Consider the following 16,896-nt stretch of genomic DNA (forward strand, 5'->3'; position numbering starts at 1 on the left):
CTTACCGTGTCCCCATTATCTGAACAGTGTGAGACAGGGAAGCCAGAGCAGCACCGGGGTTCTTTCTGAGAATCAGAGTTCCAGTTTCTGGATTTCAGGGTTTTTTTTTTTCTTTTTTTTCTTTTCTTAGCATCCAGTTCTTTCCTGCCTTGTCTTAACTTCATCCTCAGTCACTGTGCTAACTTAAATGGGTGGCCTAAGAGGTCATTATAGGTGAAGTCACAAGCTTATGGACTTTTACCATACTAGATGTCCTTCCCTTTCATAAATGAAGATGTCGATTATCAAGTGCCTGTACGCGATAGCAAAAAGAAGCCACGCAGCGGAACTGAAGGATATTAGGCAGCAATCCTAAGTACGCTTGTCTCTCCTCTCTGAGAATTTCTCTTTCCTTCCTCTCCCTTCTGTTTGTATTGGGAGGGAAAGCTACCAGCCACCTCCAGTTCCACGGCTTCAGACACTTCCTATATTGCCAGTTGTTAAATTTCTCCTTCTGTCTGAACTTCTCCTCTAAGACTTCTGTATCCACCTGCCTGGGTGTCCCATGGATTGTCACACTTCAGATGTCCAGACCTGAGCTCCTGGTCTTCCTGCCCAGATCTGCTCCTTGTGGACCCTTTCTCATCCTCAGCATCCAGAAGAGTGAGTACCGGCACATAGTCGGTGCTCGATAAATATTTGTAGAATGAAGAATAAGAAAATGAAGAGTTCACACCTTTATGCTTTGAGTCAAGAGTGGGTGCCTTCCCTACTCGATGGCTAATGAGATGTGTGTTGCTTCCCGACCGCAGTTTCTACCCCACTAAAATGTGGGTATGACTGAATCTGTGGCGGACGGTGTCGGGACGTAATGAAAGAATGGCTCTATATTGTCGCAAGGCTTCGTGTTGCGTGCCTTCCCCAGAGCATTCAGCGTCCCCCTTGTGCCTGCTGCATCATGTGGGCATTTTATGCAGCTTTTATTCAAGACTGCTTTACACATCTCTATCCTGTCTGCCCAAAGGATTTCTCCACACACCCCTTTTCTCTAAGGAGGCAGACTTCCTCACTGTCTCAGGGCCATGTCCTCACATTCCTGCTTCTAGGTCTCCTCTCCTGGTCCCAGGCCTGGAACGCTGTCCTCTATGTCCTCAGCCCTTCCAGACTCTTCCTATCTTTCAGGGCCTCAGTCCCATCCTCCCCCAGAGTACCCCCCGCCCTCCACCCCTCTGCAGCTGCACCGATTACTTGGTGCTCTCATTTCTCCAGGACTTACCCACATTGGTTGCACCCTGCCTCCCCCGAATGTTTTCATGTCATTTCGTCAGAGATTGTCACCACCTGAGGCCAGGGCTTTTGTTTCTCATTCTCTTTCATCCTGTAGTACATATAGCATGAAATAACTGTGTTTTTCAAATTTTCAGATTAAAAACAATGGCCGGAATGTCTTCTTTGGAAAAGTGTCTATTCATGTCTTCTGCCTATTTCTTCACTGGATTATTTGTTTTTCAGGCGTGGAGTTTGGTGAGTTCTTTATAGATGCATAGGGGCACATGTGCCCCAATGTTTATAGCAGCACTTTCAACAATAGCCAAATTATAGAAAGAGCCTAAATGTCCATCAACTGATGAATGGATAAAGAAGATGTGGTTTACATATGCAATGGAATACTACTTAGTAATGAGAAAGAATGAAATCTGGCCATTTGCAGCAACATGGATGGAACTGGAGGGTATTATGCTGAGTGGAATAAGTCAGGCAGAGAAAGACAGATACATGTTTTCACTCATATATGGATCTTGAGAAACTTAACAGAAGACCATGGGGGAGGGGAAGGGGAAAAAATGTTACAGAGAGGGAGGGAGGCAAACCATAAGAGATGCTTAAGGACTGAGAACAAACTGAGGGTTGATGGGGGATGGGGGAGAGAGGATAGTGGGTGATGGGCATGGAGGAGAGCACTTGTTGGGATGAGCACTGGGTGTTGTATGGAAACCAATTTGACAATACATTATACTTAAAAAAAAAGAAAGAAAAAATGGCGGGGAAATACATGTAAAGTAACATTTACCATCTTAACCATTTTTACAAGTCAAGTTCGGTGGTATTAAATACATTGTTGTACAACCATCACCACCATCCACACACCTCCATGATTCTTTTCGTCTTATAAAATTGAGATACTATACCCATTAAACAATAACCCCCATTCTCCCCCTCTGCCAGCCCCTGGCAACCACCACTCTACTTTCTGTCTCTACGAATGTGACTACTCTAGGAACCTCAGATACATGGAATCGTATAGTATTTGTTTTTCTGTAATTGGCTTATTTCACTTAGCATAATGTCCTTAAAGGTCCGTCCATGTTGTAGCCTGTGTCAGAATTTCCTTCCTTTTTAAGGCTGAATAATATTCCATTCTAGGTGTGTGTGTGTGTGTGTGTGTGTGTGTGTGTGTGTGTGTATTTAGTTTATCCATTCACCCAAGGACACTTGGGTTGCTTCTACCTTTTGGCTATCATGAATAATGCTGCTGTGACCAGGGGTGTGCAAATATTTCTTGGAGACCCTGCTTCCAGTTCTTTTGTGTATATTTCCAGAAGCAGAATTGCTGGATAATGTAGTCATTCGTTGTTTAACTTTTTGAGGAACCACCATACTGTTTTCCATAGCGGCTACTCCGTTTTCCTACACAGTGCAGGAGAATTCCAGTTTCTCCACATGTTCGCTAGTACTTGCTTTTGTTTTTGTTAGCAGCCTTCATTTGCATTTCCCTAATGGTTAATGATATTGAGCATCTTTTCATAGTTATTGGCCATTTGTATATCTTCTTTGGAGAAATGTTTGTTTGAGTCCTTTGCCTATTTTTTAATCAGATGATGTCTTTTTTGTTGTTGTTGAGTTGTAAGAGTTCTTTATGTACACTGGATATTAACCCCTTGTCAGATACATGATTTGAAATAACTGGGTACTTTTTTTTTTGATAAGGAACTCATTGCTAACCAATGACCGTACTATAGGAATCCACACTTGAAGGTCCTGAGATGCCAGCTGCCAAATAATTTGAAAGAATTAAAAAAATTTTTTTTAATGTTTATTTTATTTTTGAGAGAGAGAGACAGAGTGTGAGCCGGGGAGGGCAGAGAGAGAGGGAGACACAGAATCTCAAGCAGGCTCCAGGCTCTGAGCTGTCAGCACAGAGCCTGACACGGGGCTCGAGCTCACAAACTATGAGATCATGACCTGAGCTGAATTTAGACACTCAACCGACTAAGCCACCCAGGTGCCCCTAGAATTTTTTTGATCTATGGATATATGCCTGGTATTTTCCATCCTTGATCTCATGCAGAACTCCCAACAACCCTGGAAGGTGTGAGGTATCACTTCCATTTTACAGATGAAGAAGCTGAGGTTCAGAGAAGTCCAAAAATTTCCTCAAGGTCCTCCAGCCCAAGAAGTGGCAGAACCGGGATGGGAAGCCAAGCCCTTCTGACTCCACTCGCCTCCTGCGCCTTCAGACTGTGTGTGAGAGCGTGTGGGCAAGCTTCACACATGTGTTGCTCATCACTCTTGTTCTCTGGATTTCATTAAAAAACCCCTGTGACAGGCAAGCAGGCCACTGCCAGCACCCCTGACTCTGCAAAATATGATCCCGTTCCACCTTTGGCTCTTGGTGTGACTCAAATACCTGGTGTTTCTTTACTCAACCTGCGTCGGGAGGGCAGATACTCTGGCTTTTCAAATCTATCCTCTCTGCTGTCCTGCTTCTGGCTTGGGACTTCTCAGAGCTGCTCACAGGCATTAATCGATTCAATTCAACAGGAAGTTTGTGTGGGATTGGGGGAAGGGAAGACAGTCCCTTCCCGAAGTAGTAGACACTACAAGGGCTAGACCAGGCAGCAAACACAACCTTAGAGCAAAGAGAGATGTTGCACCTTTGAAAGCTGAGTAAATGGCGTAGTGCAGATTGTTAAGGCTCCAGGAACGGAGAGGGAACAGATTTTACATGTTTCTTGACCCACAATGGATGTGTGTTCTGCAAAGCCCACCTGTCCAATGTCATGCTGAACCAAACATACTCAGGAAGGAAATATGCTACAAAACAAATTGTACAGTGTGGTCAGAGCCAAGAAATGCCATCTTTGGATTTTGCATTTTTCTAGCTGCCTGGGCCCGGGTTTAGTTGGGATTGAATGTCTACCACTGAGTGTCGTTGGCTTGTGGCTTGCAGTGCATGGGATGTAGTCCTGCTACAGGACACAGACCAGCTATTTGCATGAACGCGTGTCATGAATGAAGGGAAGTCGTTACGAGATGGCTCCACCAGCCTCAAAGTGGGAGCACACAGTTCCAGGTATAGAGTGGCATTCATATGATGTGAATTACATATTTTAGCACTTATAACCCACATAATGAGCACTTAAAATACTTTATGAATACAATCTCATTTATTTTTTGTAAAAATCCTGTGGAGTGTAGGTACTATTATCAGTGAGGCGAATTGAATTCTCCATAATCTTACAACTGGTGGATGATGGATTCTGCTTCGTTTCTTAAATCTTTGCTTTCAGATGCCATACTAAACCACCTCTCCGTCTCACATGCTACTGGAAGATAGGACATTGGTTGAAAAATGGAAGTCAATATAAATGCCTTTTACCTATGCCCACAGTTAGAGACAAATGTCCAGAGACATTTGTAGGGGCCATGAGTCAGCTAAAGGATGAGGACTTTTTTGGGGAGCACATCTTTTCTGTAGTAAAGGAAACCTTACTTGTCTGTAGCTCGAGTTTTTACAGCATGGCTGATTTTCCTAAGCTCTTAAATCTGAGTAGCAAAGAGTGTATCACTGTCTACAGTTCCCTGCTCCCCACACCCAAAGGGTTGTTTTGTCCTGCTAGGGCTTTTTAAAAAATGGGTAAAATACACACAACATAAAATATACCATTAGTGACATTTAGTACATTCATAGTTTTGTGCAGCCTTCACCACTGTTTAGTTCTAGAACGTTTCCATCACTCCAGAAGGAAGCACTGTGGCCATCAAACAGTCGCTCACCATCCCTCCCCCTTCCAGCACTGGGCATACGTTAATCTGCTTTCTGTCTCTACAGATTTGCCGACCTCAATGTTTCATGTAAATGGAAATTTACAATTCATGTAAATGAATGTACAAACCATGTGGCCTTGTGTACGTCCCGTTAATTGTGCCACTCAAGGTTCTCCTTTCAGTACCAACATTCACAGCCTCATGGTCCCCAAGGAGAGCTGTGACCCCCGGTGGGTATGGCTTTTGGATCAGAGAGACCAAGGTGGGCAAGTGAGGTGGCCTCTCTGAGCTGGTCAAGGTGGTTGGAGGATTCAGTGAGATGATGTGAAGCTCCTTGTTCTGTTCTTGACCTTGGGCAAGTTGGTTAATATTTCTCTGCCTTGGTTGTCTTCCCCTGTAAGATGGGGATTGCATCAATATCATGGGGCCATTCTGAGGGTTAAGTGAGGTAATACAGGGAAGCACCTAGAACAGTGCTTGCGTATGGGAATTGCTTTTTATGTGTTAGAAGCACATGCTTGGTTTGGTGGCATGAAATGAGACTGGGCCCTACATCACCCCCTGGGATAACATTAGAGGCCCCTCAGTGGCCCGTCTGTGCTCAGAGCTGGTCTGGATGTTGTCACCCAAGCAGCGCTGGCCACTTGTCATCTCAGGAAACTGCCATGACTCTCTGCCGCCTAGTGTAGAGAGTTCTTGGTCTTCAGCTTGGCATATAAGGCCCTCTGCCTCTCACTCCTTCCCTTTCTGGTTTCTCTGCCCATCCTCTTCCCTGTGAGCCTATTCCCAGCCCTGCTCTGGGCCACCCTCGGCTCGCAAGGTCGCCTGGGCTTGCCAGCCTCTACACCTTTGCTCCTAGTCTTCCCTCTGTTGGGAATGACTTTCCACTCGCTGTCACCTGGCAAAGCTGTGCTCATTTCTTTCCCTCAGCTTTTTGTCCTCATAATAGTGCGTACATCACAGGGTTGTTCTGAGGATTATCTGACATAATACACGACAAAGATGATACATAGCACGTAGCAATGTCACCTGAGATGAAAAGCACACATGTGGGGGACAGCTGGTAATTGTTTGGGACGTGTTAGTTATCTTCGTATCATTACATCATTCTATTAAGACTGTTTGCACACATCTGCTCTCCCAAGTAGGCTGCAAATTCCTTGAGAATAGGGTTGTATCTTGTAATGTTTGTATTCCCACTTGTGCCTAGAGGGGGCCCTGTGTACAGAGAGTTTCTATAGCTATTCTTTTTTTTTAATGTTTATTCATTTTTGAGAGAGAGAGACAGAGAGAGAGGGAGGCAGAGATAAGGAGACAGAGGATCTGAAGCAGGCTCCGAACTGACAGCAGTGAGCCTGACGCGGGGCTCGAACTCATGAACCGTGAGATCATGACCTGAGCTGAAGTTGGATGCTCAACTGACTGAGCCACCCAGGTGCCCCTCTACAGTTATTTCTTAAATTGAATGAAAATGAGAGATCTTCTTGGTTATTCCCAGCCCCTGCTTCCATCAGGGAGAGGAAGTCACTTGAACTCAGAGCCAGTTGGCACAATGGGCTGGCTTTGTTTCTCGACGTTTTAGGGTCCCAAAACGCCGCCTTGGAGCTAGGGTTGCCGCCCAGAGGCCCTCTCACAGGGCTGCCCTAGCCAGGCTCCTTCTGTGTGTTAGGCCTTTCCCTGCTTCCGCCCACACTTCACAACTTGCCTATTCTGTGCCCCATCATTCGTCCAGGACCGTGGTGGGTAAAGGCCTGATTAGTCTGACCAATTAATGCCAACTTGTGAAGAGGGGCCCCGGCGCTGCAGACTAACCGTGTGAACTTCAGCAAATGCCTTCATCATTCTGACCCCAAACTGCTTTCAGATGCCGTTCGTGCAGATTGCTTGTCCGTTCCCGGGCCGTCTTCCTTGCTGTCTTCTGTACCTCCCCACGCCCTCTGCGCTTTGGTTTTCCCTCTTCCCACCTCCTCCATGGGGACTTGCGGTCTGTGACCACCTTGCCTTTGACTCTGTCCTCTTCCCGAGTGTACACACATACACACGTGTGTATACATATGTATAGATATATATAATCGTCCCTTAACGTCACGTACTGATTTGTTTCCTAAACAGTTTCTCGTTTCTCTTATCAGATGAAAGAAGTCAGGTCCCTGAAGGAGGGCCTTCGGCTTCGCTTATTCTCTGATCCTCTGTAGCATGTAGCACCAGGTCGTGCAGACAGAATAGGGTTAACATGTACCTGATGAATTTCATTAACTTTAAAAAAATTACCAAAGCGGGGCGCCTGGGTGGCTCAGTCAGTTGGGCGTCTGGCTTTGGCTCAGGTCATGATCTCGCGATTCATGAGTTCGAGCCCCGCGCCGGGCTCTGTGCTGACAGCTCAGAGCCTGGAGCCTGTTTCAGATTCTGTGTCTCTCTCTCTCTGCCCCTCCCCTGCTCATGCTCTGTCTCTCTCTGTCTCAAAAATAAATAAAAACATTAAAAATTTTTTTAAAAAAAATTACCAAAGCAACATTAGAAATTTTTGAAAATATGAAAATGAAAATTTCCTGTAATCCTACCTCTGATGTTACCCACTACTAACATTAGAACCAGTTAATATCGTACATAGTACGTAATATTTATTGAGTGCTTGTTATGTGCTAAGCCCTTTGCTAAGTGTCCATCTGATTGGACTCATTTATTCCCACCATGATGCAAGGGTTACTAGTATCCCCGTTTTAGAGTAGGAAACTGAGGCACCAAACAGGTGCCTTGTGCAAGACCATAAGGCTTGTAAATAGAGGAGCTGAGTTTCAGACACAAGCCATCTGGCCTTAGGGTTTATACTCTTCACTCTGTGCTAAACTGCCTCCCCTCCTTCCCACACCCACCAACATGTACCTCCTCCCTGCCTCATGTTTAATGGACAAATCAGAACTGGGACTTAGGGAAGCTGGATTTTCTTTCCCCTGTGCGTTCACCTGTTGTGAGACCTTAGGACAATCATTTCACCTCTTTGAGCCTGTCTCCTTGTCTATAAATCTGGGAATTGGTTTCCCCAATCTCTGTTATTCAGCTAGAACGTTCCATGATTTTATGAATTAGGCACTGAAGCAGGGAGTTGCTTTCCTGCCGTGTCTCCCTGCCACCGCTCCCCCTCCCCCCACTGCCCCACTCCCCATCTGCGCACCTGCAGGCATATTATCTTCCATTCATGCAGGCAAGCAGTCAGGTCACCCTGACCCAGGTACCTCCCCGCACCTCAGTGTGCTTGGAGAAGCTGCCAGCCAGCCCGCCCCTCTCAGTGGGTTTTGCCGAGCGTCTGGGATTTAGTGGGTTATGTAATCCATTTACGATCCGTTTTAATAGAGTGTGCATCCTTTGAACTGCAGATGGGTGCCTGCTGTTTATGGGGCTTCCTGGAGCATGGACTTAGGGGGAGGGTCCTCAAGGTTTATAGGCTTCTTACAGCGCATGCATAGAAAGGGGGCTGTGCCATTTTGATTCTTTCCCTGAATGGGTTTTACTTATTTATTTTTTTAAGTTTACGTATTTATTTTGAGAGAGACAGAGACAGCACAAGTTGGGGAGGAGCAGAGAAAGGGAGAGAGAGAGAACCCAAGCAGGTTCCTCACTGTCAACATAGAGCCCGATGCAGGCTCAAACCCACGAACCCGTGAGATCATGATGTGAGCCGAAAGCAAGAGTCAGATGCTTAACTGGCTGAGCCACCCAGGCTCCCTCCCCTGCCAGCTTTCTGATCAGGGCAACGGGTGGAGCACAGGGTCTGAGCACTGTGTGTATGTGTTTACACCTCTGTGGTGTATACGACAGGCTCAGAGAGATGTCTGCTTTACCTAGCACCACAGATTGAGGTGCCCCGGAATCCCCTGAAGGCTTGTTCAGAGCACAGCTTGCTGGGCTCCACCCGGGAGTTTCTGATTCAGGCCGTCTGGGGTGGTGCCTGACAATTTGCATTTCTAACAAGTTCCCAGGTGATGCCTAAGCTGCTTGTCCAGGGACCACACTTTGACAACCACTGTGCCAGAGAATTAAAACTTCCCATCCTTTTAACAACGAAACCAAAACTAAAGCCCTTCTGGCTATGTGTGTAGGTAAAAATGATTCACTTGTATTCAGATATACTGAAAAAAAAGAATCGAGTATCTTTTTTATATAGATAGTCATAATTATGACTGTTCATTATTATGGTTGGCTGTAATTGGGGGTCTCCGGGACCCCCTTGAGGTTGGTCCAGGCTGTTTGAGTTGTTGCTTTGTGTTTTACATTTTTCAGCCCTCCCCTGGAGGTCGGCCGGTCCGCCTCATGCTGGCTGGTATACCTGTAGTTTCCTTTCCTGTCCAGAGCTTTTGAAAAAGCTTTCTTATTAAAATGTTCACACCTATAAAAGTAGAGAGAGTAGGACAATGAATTCCCATATACTCATCATCTGGATTTTTAACATTTTTGCTTTTTTTTTTTTTGTAGAACTATTCTAAAGACAATCCCCAGACATCATAACATTCCACTCCCAAATATTTCTGACTGCATCTCTAAAAAATAAAGACATTTCTTGCCTAACCACAAGACCATTATCACAACTAACAAATCCGACAGTAATTCCTCAATATCATCTAGTACTGAAACTGTATTCCCATTTTCCAAGTTGTTCGAAAAAGTCTTTCCAGTTGGATCTGGATGGAAAAAAGGTTTATGTCCTCAAAGCTTTTGATTGTTAGGTAGCTTACCTTTGAATTTGCTACTTGGGGGTGGGGGGCATGGGTCTGCCATGAATTGGGGAGAGATAATCACCACTGGTTACCCAAAGCTGATGATGTGCATTTAAAGTAGGGAAAATGGTTTTCAAGTGACGGTCTGTAAGGAGAGCGCAGGTCTGGTTCAGGGGCTTGGAGACATCTCTGTTGTCTGCACAGATGTTCTTGTACTTTCTTCTATTTTCTTTGATCTGCAGAGGCAAGGAGACCAGGCGTGTGACTTCTAGATCAGTGAGTTGCTTTCATGTGGGAGTACGTATCCGTTAGGATATGTTTGGAAAAGCAGCTTGGTTGCCCAGGCTCGGCAAAAGGAGCTCTTGGCCCCGAGGACTCTTGGCTGTGGGTGTTCTAGAGTGTCTGGGATGTGTGTTTTATTCTCCACGGGCTTTCCTTGCTCCCTCTGTTAACAATCCAGCCTCGATCCAGGCTTCCCGGAGGGAAACTATTCCTTGGAGTTCCCAGCCCTGAGAGCTCCCGTGCACACCTAGTCCCCTTGGGTGGCCTGGTTTCCTGCCAGAAGTATGATAAATAAATATTGATGTGCGGTGCCGGGCCCCCTCACAGCCCTGCCTCCACGCTCATTCTTCACGTAGGTGTTGCAAACATGTTACAGGCTTCTAATTTAGTTTCCCCATCGAAATCAAAGGTCCCTTGCTGCAGTTTAAATGCCACAGTGTACCCGTGGCTGGGGCTGACGTGGATTGGAGAGCGAAGCATCAGCTGTACTGCCATATGGCCCACAACGCGGTGCTAAGAGGGGTTGCCAGCTTCAAGCGTGGCTGAGGATGGAAACGTGAGGCTACCGAGAGGGGAGGACTTTCCTGAACAGGGGCCTGAAGGTCAGGGGACTGCTGGGGGCTTTCCATCATTGGCTCAAAGTTGGGGGAGCAGCACCCTTGAATGACCCAGCAAGAGGACCTGGAAGAGAGGGGAGAGTGCGTGGCTCACGGCCACACATCAGTCCAGCACAGTCCCCTGTGCCCCCTGTCTGCCCTCTTTGTGCCGCTGCTGTGGTCCCATCAGGGCAGCAACCACACTGGGCTCTAAAGAGCTGTTGCCCTGTCCTTATTCTCCTTTGTACTAGAAGATCGCCAGGGGCAGTGATGTTGACCATCTTGACCTTTGGTACACAGTGGTACTCAGCAAATTCGTTGCTGCAGCCCAGGAAATGGAGGGAAGGGACGTGTCTTTGTGGTGAATTAGGTTAACCACACAGAACAAAAACAAATCAGGGATGGCTCTGAATGTCATAGAACAACTAATCTGCCCAAGGTATGGGATTTCATTGGAATGTGCCTGCTAATGGCTACTGTTTTGCTGAGAAACCCTATCAATGTCCTGTTCCTCACATTTTCCTGCCTGGAAAACCCCCACTACATTGAGCTCAGATTTCTCATGGCAATAACCAGGCTGCTGAGAAATATTTCACTTGTAACCATGTCTTATCCCTAATCTAGACTGCATGGTGTGTGATGAGGGCAGCATTTACACTTGGTTTCTCTTCCCATCCTCCTTAGCCCTGGCACTGTGGTCTACACATAATAACAGAGACTTCAGTCTAGTTGCCCAGTGACACTCAAAGCTGCCGTGTTTGGTGAGTGCTGAAAATGGCTCAGACGGTGGCTCTTTTTGAGTTCAGACGAGGGGGATCTTCCTGGGCACTCGAGTCGTCAGGAGAGCCCTCCCGAAGGAGGCTGGAATGGGCTGGCACGGTGGAGAATTGGGCAGGGTGGACGGGAGGAGGAGGAAGAGGAGGGAGAGCAGGTTCCGTGTTGGCAGGATCGGAAGAGACTGCATTTGCACTACTGGCTTAATGGAGAGGTGCGGCTAATTAGTTTGGAACCACTGGCTTCTGGGTGTTTGCTAGACACACTATGAACTGCCAAGAACTCTACAGACTGACCACAGGGAAGGGTGGCTACAAAATTCTTAAAACGTATGCTCACTCCAGTTCCTGGGGAGACTGATGGGGATGAGTCAGGTTAAGACAGAGATAAACATTTGCTTATCAGACGGAGATCCACCCTATTTTCTAGGTTCTTGGACTTCGAAAAAGCATGTCCCCAAACACCAGATAATGGGGCAGGAAGGAAGAGGAGGATTAAGGGCTCTGGCGGGTTAGCTGGAAAAGAAACACTTGGGTTGGAGGAGATGGAAGCGTGAAAACCGTGGTGATGGTACAATTGCCTTGGAAAATAGTTTAGCAGGTTCTTTAAAAGTTAAACATAAATCCACCATGTGATCCAGCCATTCCACTCCTAGGTATTTACCCAAGATAAATGAAAGCATATGTCCATACAAAGTCTCGTACAGGAATGTTCATAGCAGCTTTTGTGTGTAACAGCCCCAAACTGGAAACAACTCAAATGTCCATCAAGAGACAAGTGGGTAAACAAATTGTGGCGTGTCCGTACGATGGAATACTATTTGGCAATAAAGAGGAATGAAAAGGATAAATCTCAGAATAATTATTCTGAGTGAAGAAAGCCAGATGAAAAATAGCATTCCATTCATAGACAGTCCTTGAAAATGCAAACCAATTTATGAGCAGACTCTTGGAGCTGAAGGATGTCTCTTCTCTTGATTGTAGTGATAGTTCCACAGGTGTCTATGTCAGAATGTGTCCAAGTTTACTCTTTAAGTGGGTTCAAATTATTGTCTGTTAATTATACCTCACCAGCTGTTAAAAATTTCAGACATTCAGTGTAGTTCATTAAAATAAGCCACTATGGGGCGCCTGGGTGGCGCAGTCGGTTAAGCGTCCGACTTCAGCCAGGTCACGATCTCGCGGTCCGTGAGTTCGAGCCCCGCGTCGGGCTCTGGGCTGATGGCTCGGAGCCTGGAGCCTGTTTCCGATTCTGTGTCTCCCTCTCTCTCTGCCCCTCCCCCATTCATGCTCTGTCTCTCTCTGTCCCAAAAATAAATAAACATTGAAAAAAAAAATTAAAAAAAAAAATAAAAATAAAATAAGCCACTATGGCAAACGTATTGTGTTCCCATCCCTGAACCAGGATGAATTCATTTCAGTGGAAATGAATGGAAAAAAAATGGACAGCCTCAAAGAGCTTAGGATGGCAAAGAAGGGCCAGTGTTAACACCAAACACAATTAAAGGCAAGCCTTAATGGAAGCGAATACTGGTGAAAAAGGCACTGCCTTTGAGGACCTGTCAGGAAAATCTCTGGGTGGGTGTAGTATCACACATGAACTTCATGGAGCAGAGAGCATGTTAAAAGCAGGGAGGTGCCAGGGTGCCTGGGTGGCGCAGTTGACTAAGCGTCTGACTCTTGATCTTGGTCATGATTTCACGGTTCGTGAGATCGAGCCCCGCGTCAAGCTCTGTGCTGACAGCATGGAGCCTGCTTGGTATTCTCTCTCTCTCTCTCTCTCTCTCGCTCTTGCTCTCGCTCTCGCTCTCTCTCCCTCCCTCCCTCCCTCCTTCTGCTCCTCCCCTGCTTGCGCTCTTGCTGTCTCTCAAAATAAATAAATAAACTTTAAAAAAAAAAGCAGGGAGGTGCCAACTGAGCAAAGCCTAAAGATGGAGTCAACAGCCGAGTTGAACAACAAGAGGGAGGCAGGTGCAGGGAAGACTAGGGTGAACTTTGAGAAGGGCTCATATCAAGAACTAAGCTGGATGGATGCTCGATGAATCCAGACTGCCTGGCTGTGTGTCCCGGCCGCACCACCTAGAAACTGGGCAACCTGTGTACCAATCACCTAACATCTCTGTGCCTCGGTTTTCTCACTGTAGAATGGGAACAGTAATAGTCTATGCCTCATAGGGTTAAGGTAGACATTGAATGAATTAATGTACATAAAGTATTCACAATCGTATCTGGTGTATACTAAGTGCTCAACAAATGTCATTGCTGCCATCACTATCATCATCATCATCATCATCATGTACTATTGGGCAGGACCTTGAATGCCAGGATCATCAAGAAACAAGCAGTGAGAGGAAGAACTGCCTCTAGCTTGGTCCTACCACGAGACCTTTGCTCTTGCTGGGACAACTCTGCTTGGGACACTCTTCCTTGAGATGTCCACCTGGTTGCTCCTTGACATCTCTCACATGTATCAGGTTTCTGCCACCCCATCAGAGAAGCCTTCACTGACCACCACTTTGAAAAATAACAGCCCCCTCACCACTTGCTACCCAACTTCGATCTGTTTGCTTGTGTCTTCCCTGTCCCCGACCAGAACGTAAGCTCCACAGGCACTGTGCTTTGTCTACCGCCCTATCCTCTGAGGCTGAACACTTCCTGGAATGTAGTAGATGTTCAGTAGATATTTGTTGGCTGGCGGACTTCTCAAGGTGTATCCTGAGGTAAGTCGTGTAGCTTCTTCAGGCCTCAGTCTCCTCACCCGTAAACCTATCGAGCCCTCCCAGCCTGAAGCTGCTGTGCTTCTGGGGGAGTTGGGTGTGGGGTCTCAGCGAGGGGTGATGTGATGCAGGGGCCATGAGAGAGTGTTGGGGCTCACGAGAGAAGAGGGTAAGGAGAGAGGGCATCCAGGAAGGATGTGGCCCTGGCCCACTGGGCCGCACTGACGCGTAGAAATGTAAATCACTTCTGAGACGCCTGGGTGGCTCAGTCAGTTGAGTGTCCAACTTCGGCTCAGGTCATGATCTCACGGTTCGTGGGTTTGAGCCCCGTGTCGGGCTCTGTGCTGACAGCTCGGAGCCTGGAGCCTGCTTTGGATTCTGTGTCTCCCTCTCTCTCTCTGCTGCTCCCTCACTCACACTCTGTCTCTCTCTCTCTCTTAAAAATAAATAAACATTTAAAAAAAATGTAAATCACTTCCTTCTTCTCATTAGTCAGGGCCCTGTTGGGCAAAGATTTGTATTCAGGCCTGTGCTTAATATTATGGATTCTAAGGAGAGAGACTCCTTCCTGCCCACAAAGTACTTGTGGTCAAGGCCAGTGTTGCCTCTCCCCTCCCCCTCGTCTTTTTATAATGGCTTCATTATACCGTACAATTCACTCATTTAAAAGGTACAGTTCAGTGGTTTCTAGTATATTCAACAGAGTTGTGCAACCATCACCTCGATTTTTAGCTCATTTTCACCACCCCCAAAAGAAAACCCGTACGTGCTGGGGAGCAATCTCTCTCCCCAGCCCCATGGCAACCACTAGTCTACTTTTTATTTCTTTAGATTTGCTGATTCTGGACATTTCATGTAAATGGAATCATAAAGTAGGTGGCCTTTTGCGTCAGGTTTCCTTCCCTTTGTGTGTCGTCTTTGGGGTTCCTCTGCGTTGTAGGGTGTATCGGGAGAGTTCGGGTCCCCTTCGTGGTTGAATAGTATTCCATGTGTTGGCTGTAACTCTTCTGTTTCTCAGTTCACCAGCTCATGGACATTTGAGTTGCTTCTACTTCTGGGCTATGATGAATAATGCTGCTATGAACATTTGTATGTTTTTGTCCCTCTCCTTTAAAAAAAAAAAAACAAAAACCTCCTATTTTTGGAGACTTAAGTGCCTTCTGCTCTTGATGCCTTGTTTGAAATTGCAAAGCGAACCCAGTCATTGAAAGGTAATTTTGAATACGATGTTTCAAACTCTCTCCTCTCTCCAATGGGCTCTGTGCTGTCTCTTGCCAATGCCCTGCATTGGGCATCCTGCTCCAGACACACGTGGGAGACGAATGTGCCAGAACCAGGCAGCGTCGGTAAAGGCCAAGTGAGTGGTACGTGGGGTCATTGTTTTAATATGTCGTGAGCTGTTCCGTTTTGAAATGGAGCCGACTTCAGGTTCTGGGCATCAGGACCGCATTAGGCTGAGGGGGCGTGGAGGCTGGGAGAGGGGCTGATACATGTGTCAGAAGACGAGCCAGCCAGATGGCTCTGATTTTTCTGTGTCAGCGCATGGCCGGGAAGGAGCCCAGGCCGGCCGGGTGCTGCCGTGGGGCTCCCAGGCTGCTTGGCCCTTGGGAGGCTGGGCCTCCGCCCTCACACCTGAGCCCCTTGGGGAGGCAGGGGCCCCAGTGGCTGGGCGACGCCCCGCTGTTCCTCAAGTTCAGCAATTAGCGTCATCTCTTTAAGGGCAGACCTCTTAGCTCCAATCTGAAATGTCAGTTATTACACTCTTGGAATTTAAGTATAGAAGCACCTCGGTTATGCTCTCAGGAGTAAGACAGAAATAGCTAGTCCGTGTGGGTGAGTAATCTTCTGAAAGATTTCCCAGGGATCGTCTTTGCCATGGCGTTATGTGCTGTTTAAAGTTTGAGTGAGTGCTCAGGCACCCCACATTTACAGTTGGGGGGAAGGGAGGTGGAGGTCTCAGGGAAGCCCTGGCTAAAATTCCTCACAGTTTCCGTCCTGGGTGACCCGCCAAGCACCTGATATTCTGTGGTCCCCACCGTGTGACTGTGCTTAGATTTTATGGGCAGTACCAAAAGCGCAGGACACAGCCCTTGGGTCTTAGGGGCAAAACCTCCGCGCAGGTTAAGAGGATACATTTAAAAGTGCCATGTGAAAGGGACCGTAAGAGCCCCTAGAATCTGGGGACGGGGCGGGGGATCACTGTGGACTGGGGTAGTCAGGGAAGGGTTCCTGGAGGACGCTGTATGTGAGCTGGTGGAGACCTAAGGGATGGAATGTTTGGCTTTCACTTGATTCTCCACCTGCCTTTGTCTCCTAAGGGTGGAAGCACCTTATGCCAGAAAGTTAACAAGCATAAATAAAAAATCGAAGCCACAAAAAGAAAGAATTGGCTAATTTACTTGCTGTGATTGAGTGCTGCATTTGTTTTTGAGCTTCTTGGCAGGCAGGACATAATGAAAAGCAGGTTAATTACACAGCTCTCTTGATCAGAAAGGGGAGGCAAAATTCTTCCCGGCACATTTTTCTAAAATTATTTTCTCATGTAGCAGTTTATACAGAGGACACAGGGGTATAATGGCTATTGATCCATCAGCAACAAAAGCTTTTATAAATGTGGAGGATTGAGCACCAAGGTGTGACAACATGAAGGTAATTGGGCCAGTGGCTAAGCTGGCAGGATCCGGTTACGTGGCTTCGGGGGCTCTGACTTGATGCAAAATGAATTTAGGATCATCCGCCAGAAGAGTAGACAGAGGAGAAATCCCTGATGGAGCCTTTCTAGGGGCCA

General features: G+C 46.9%; 1 protein-coding gene across 2 annotated transcripts in view; it reads left to right on the forward strand.

Moving 5' to 3' along the window:
- PRKCE (protein kinase C epsilon) overlaps positions 1–16,896 on the forward strand; it is a 498,780-nt gene that overhangs the window by 85,935 nt on the left and 395,949 nt on the right. The window lies entirely within an intron of this gene.

Source organism: Prionailurus viverrinus, chromosome A3, assembly GCF_022837055.1.
Source record: "Prionailurus viverrinus isolate Anna chromosome A3, UM_Priviv_1.0, whole genome shotgun sequence".
Classification (NCBI taxonomy): Eukaryota; Metazoa; Chordata; class Mammalia; order Carnivora; family Felidae; genus Prionailurus; species Prionailurus viverrinus.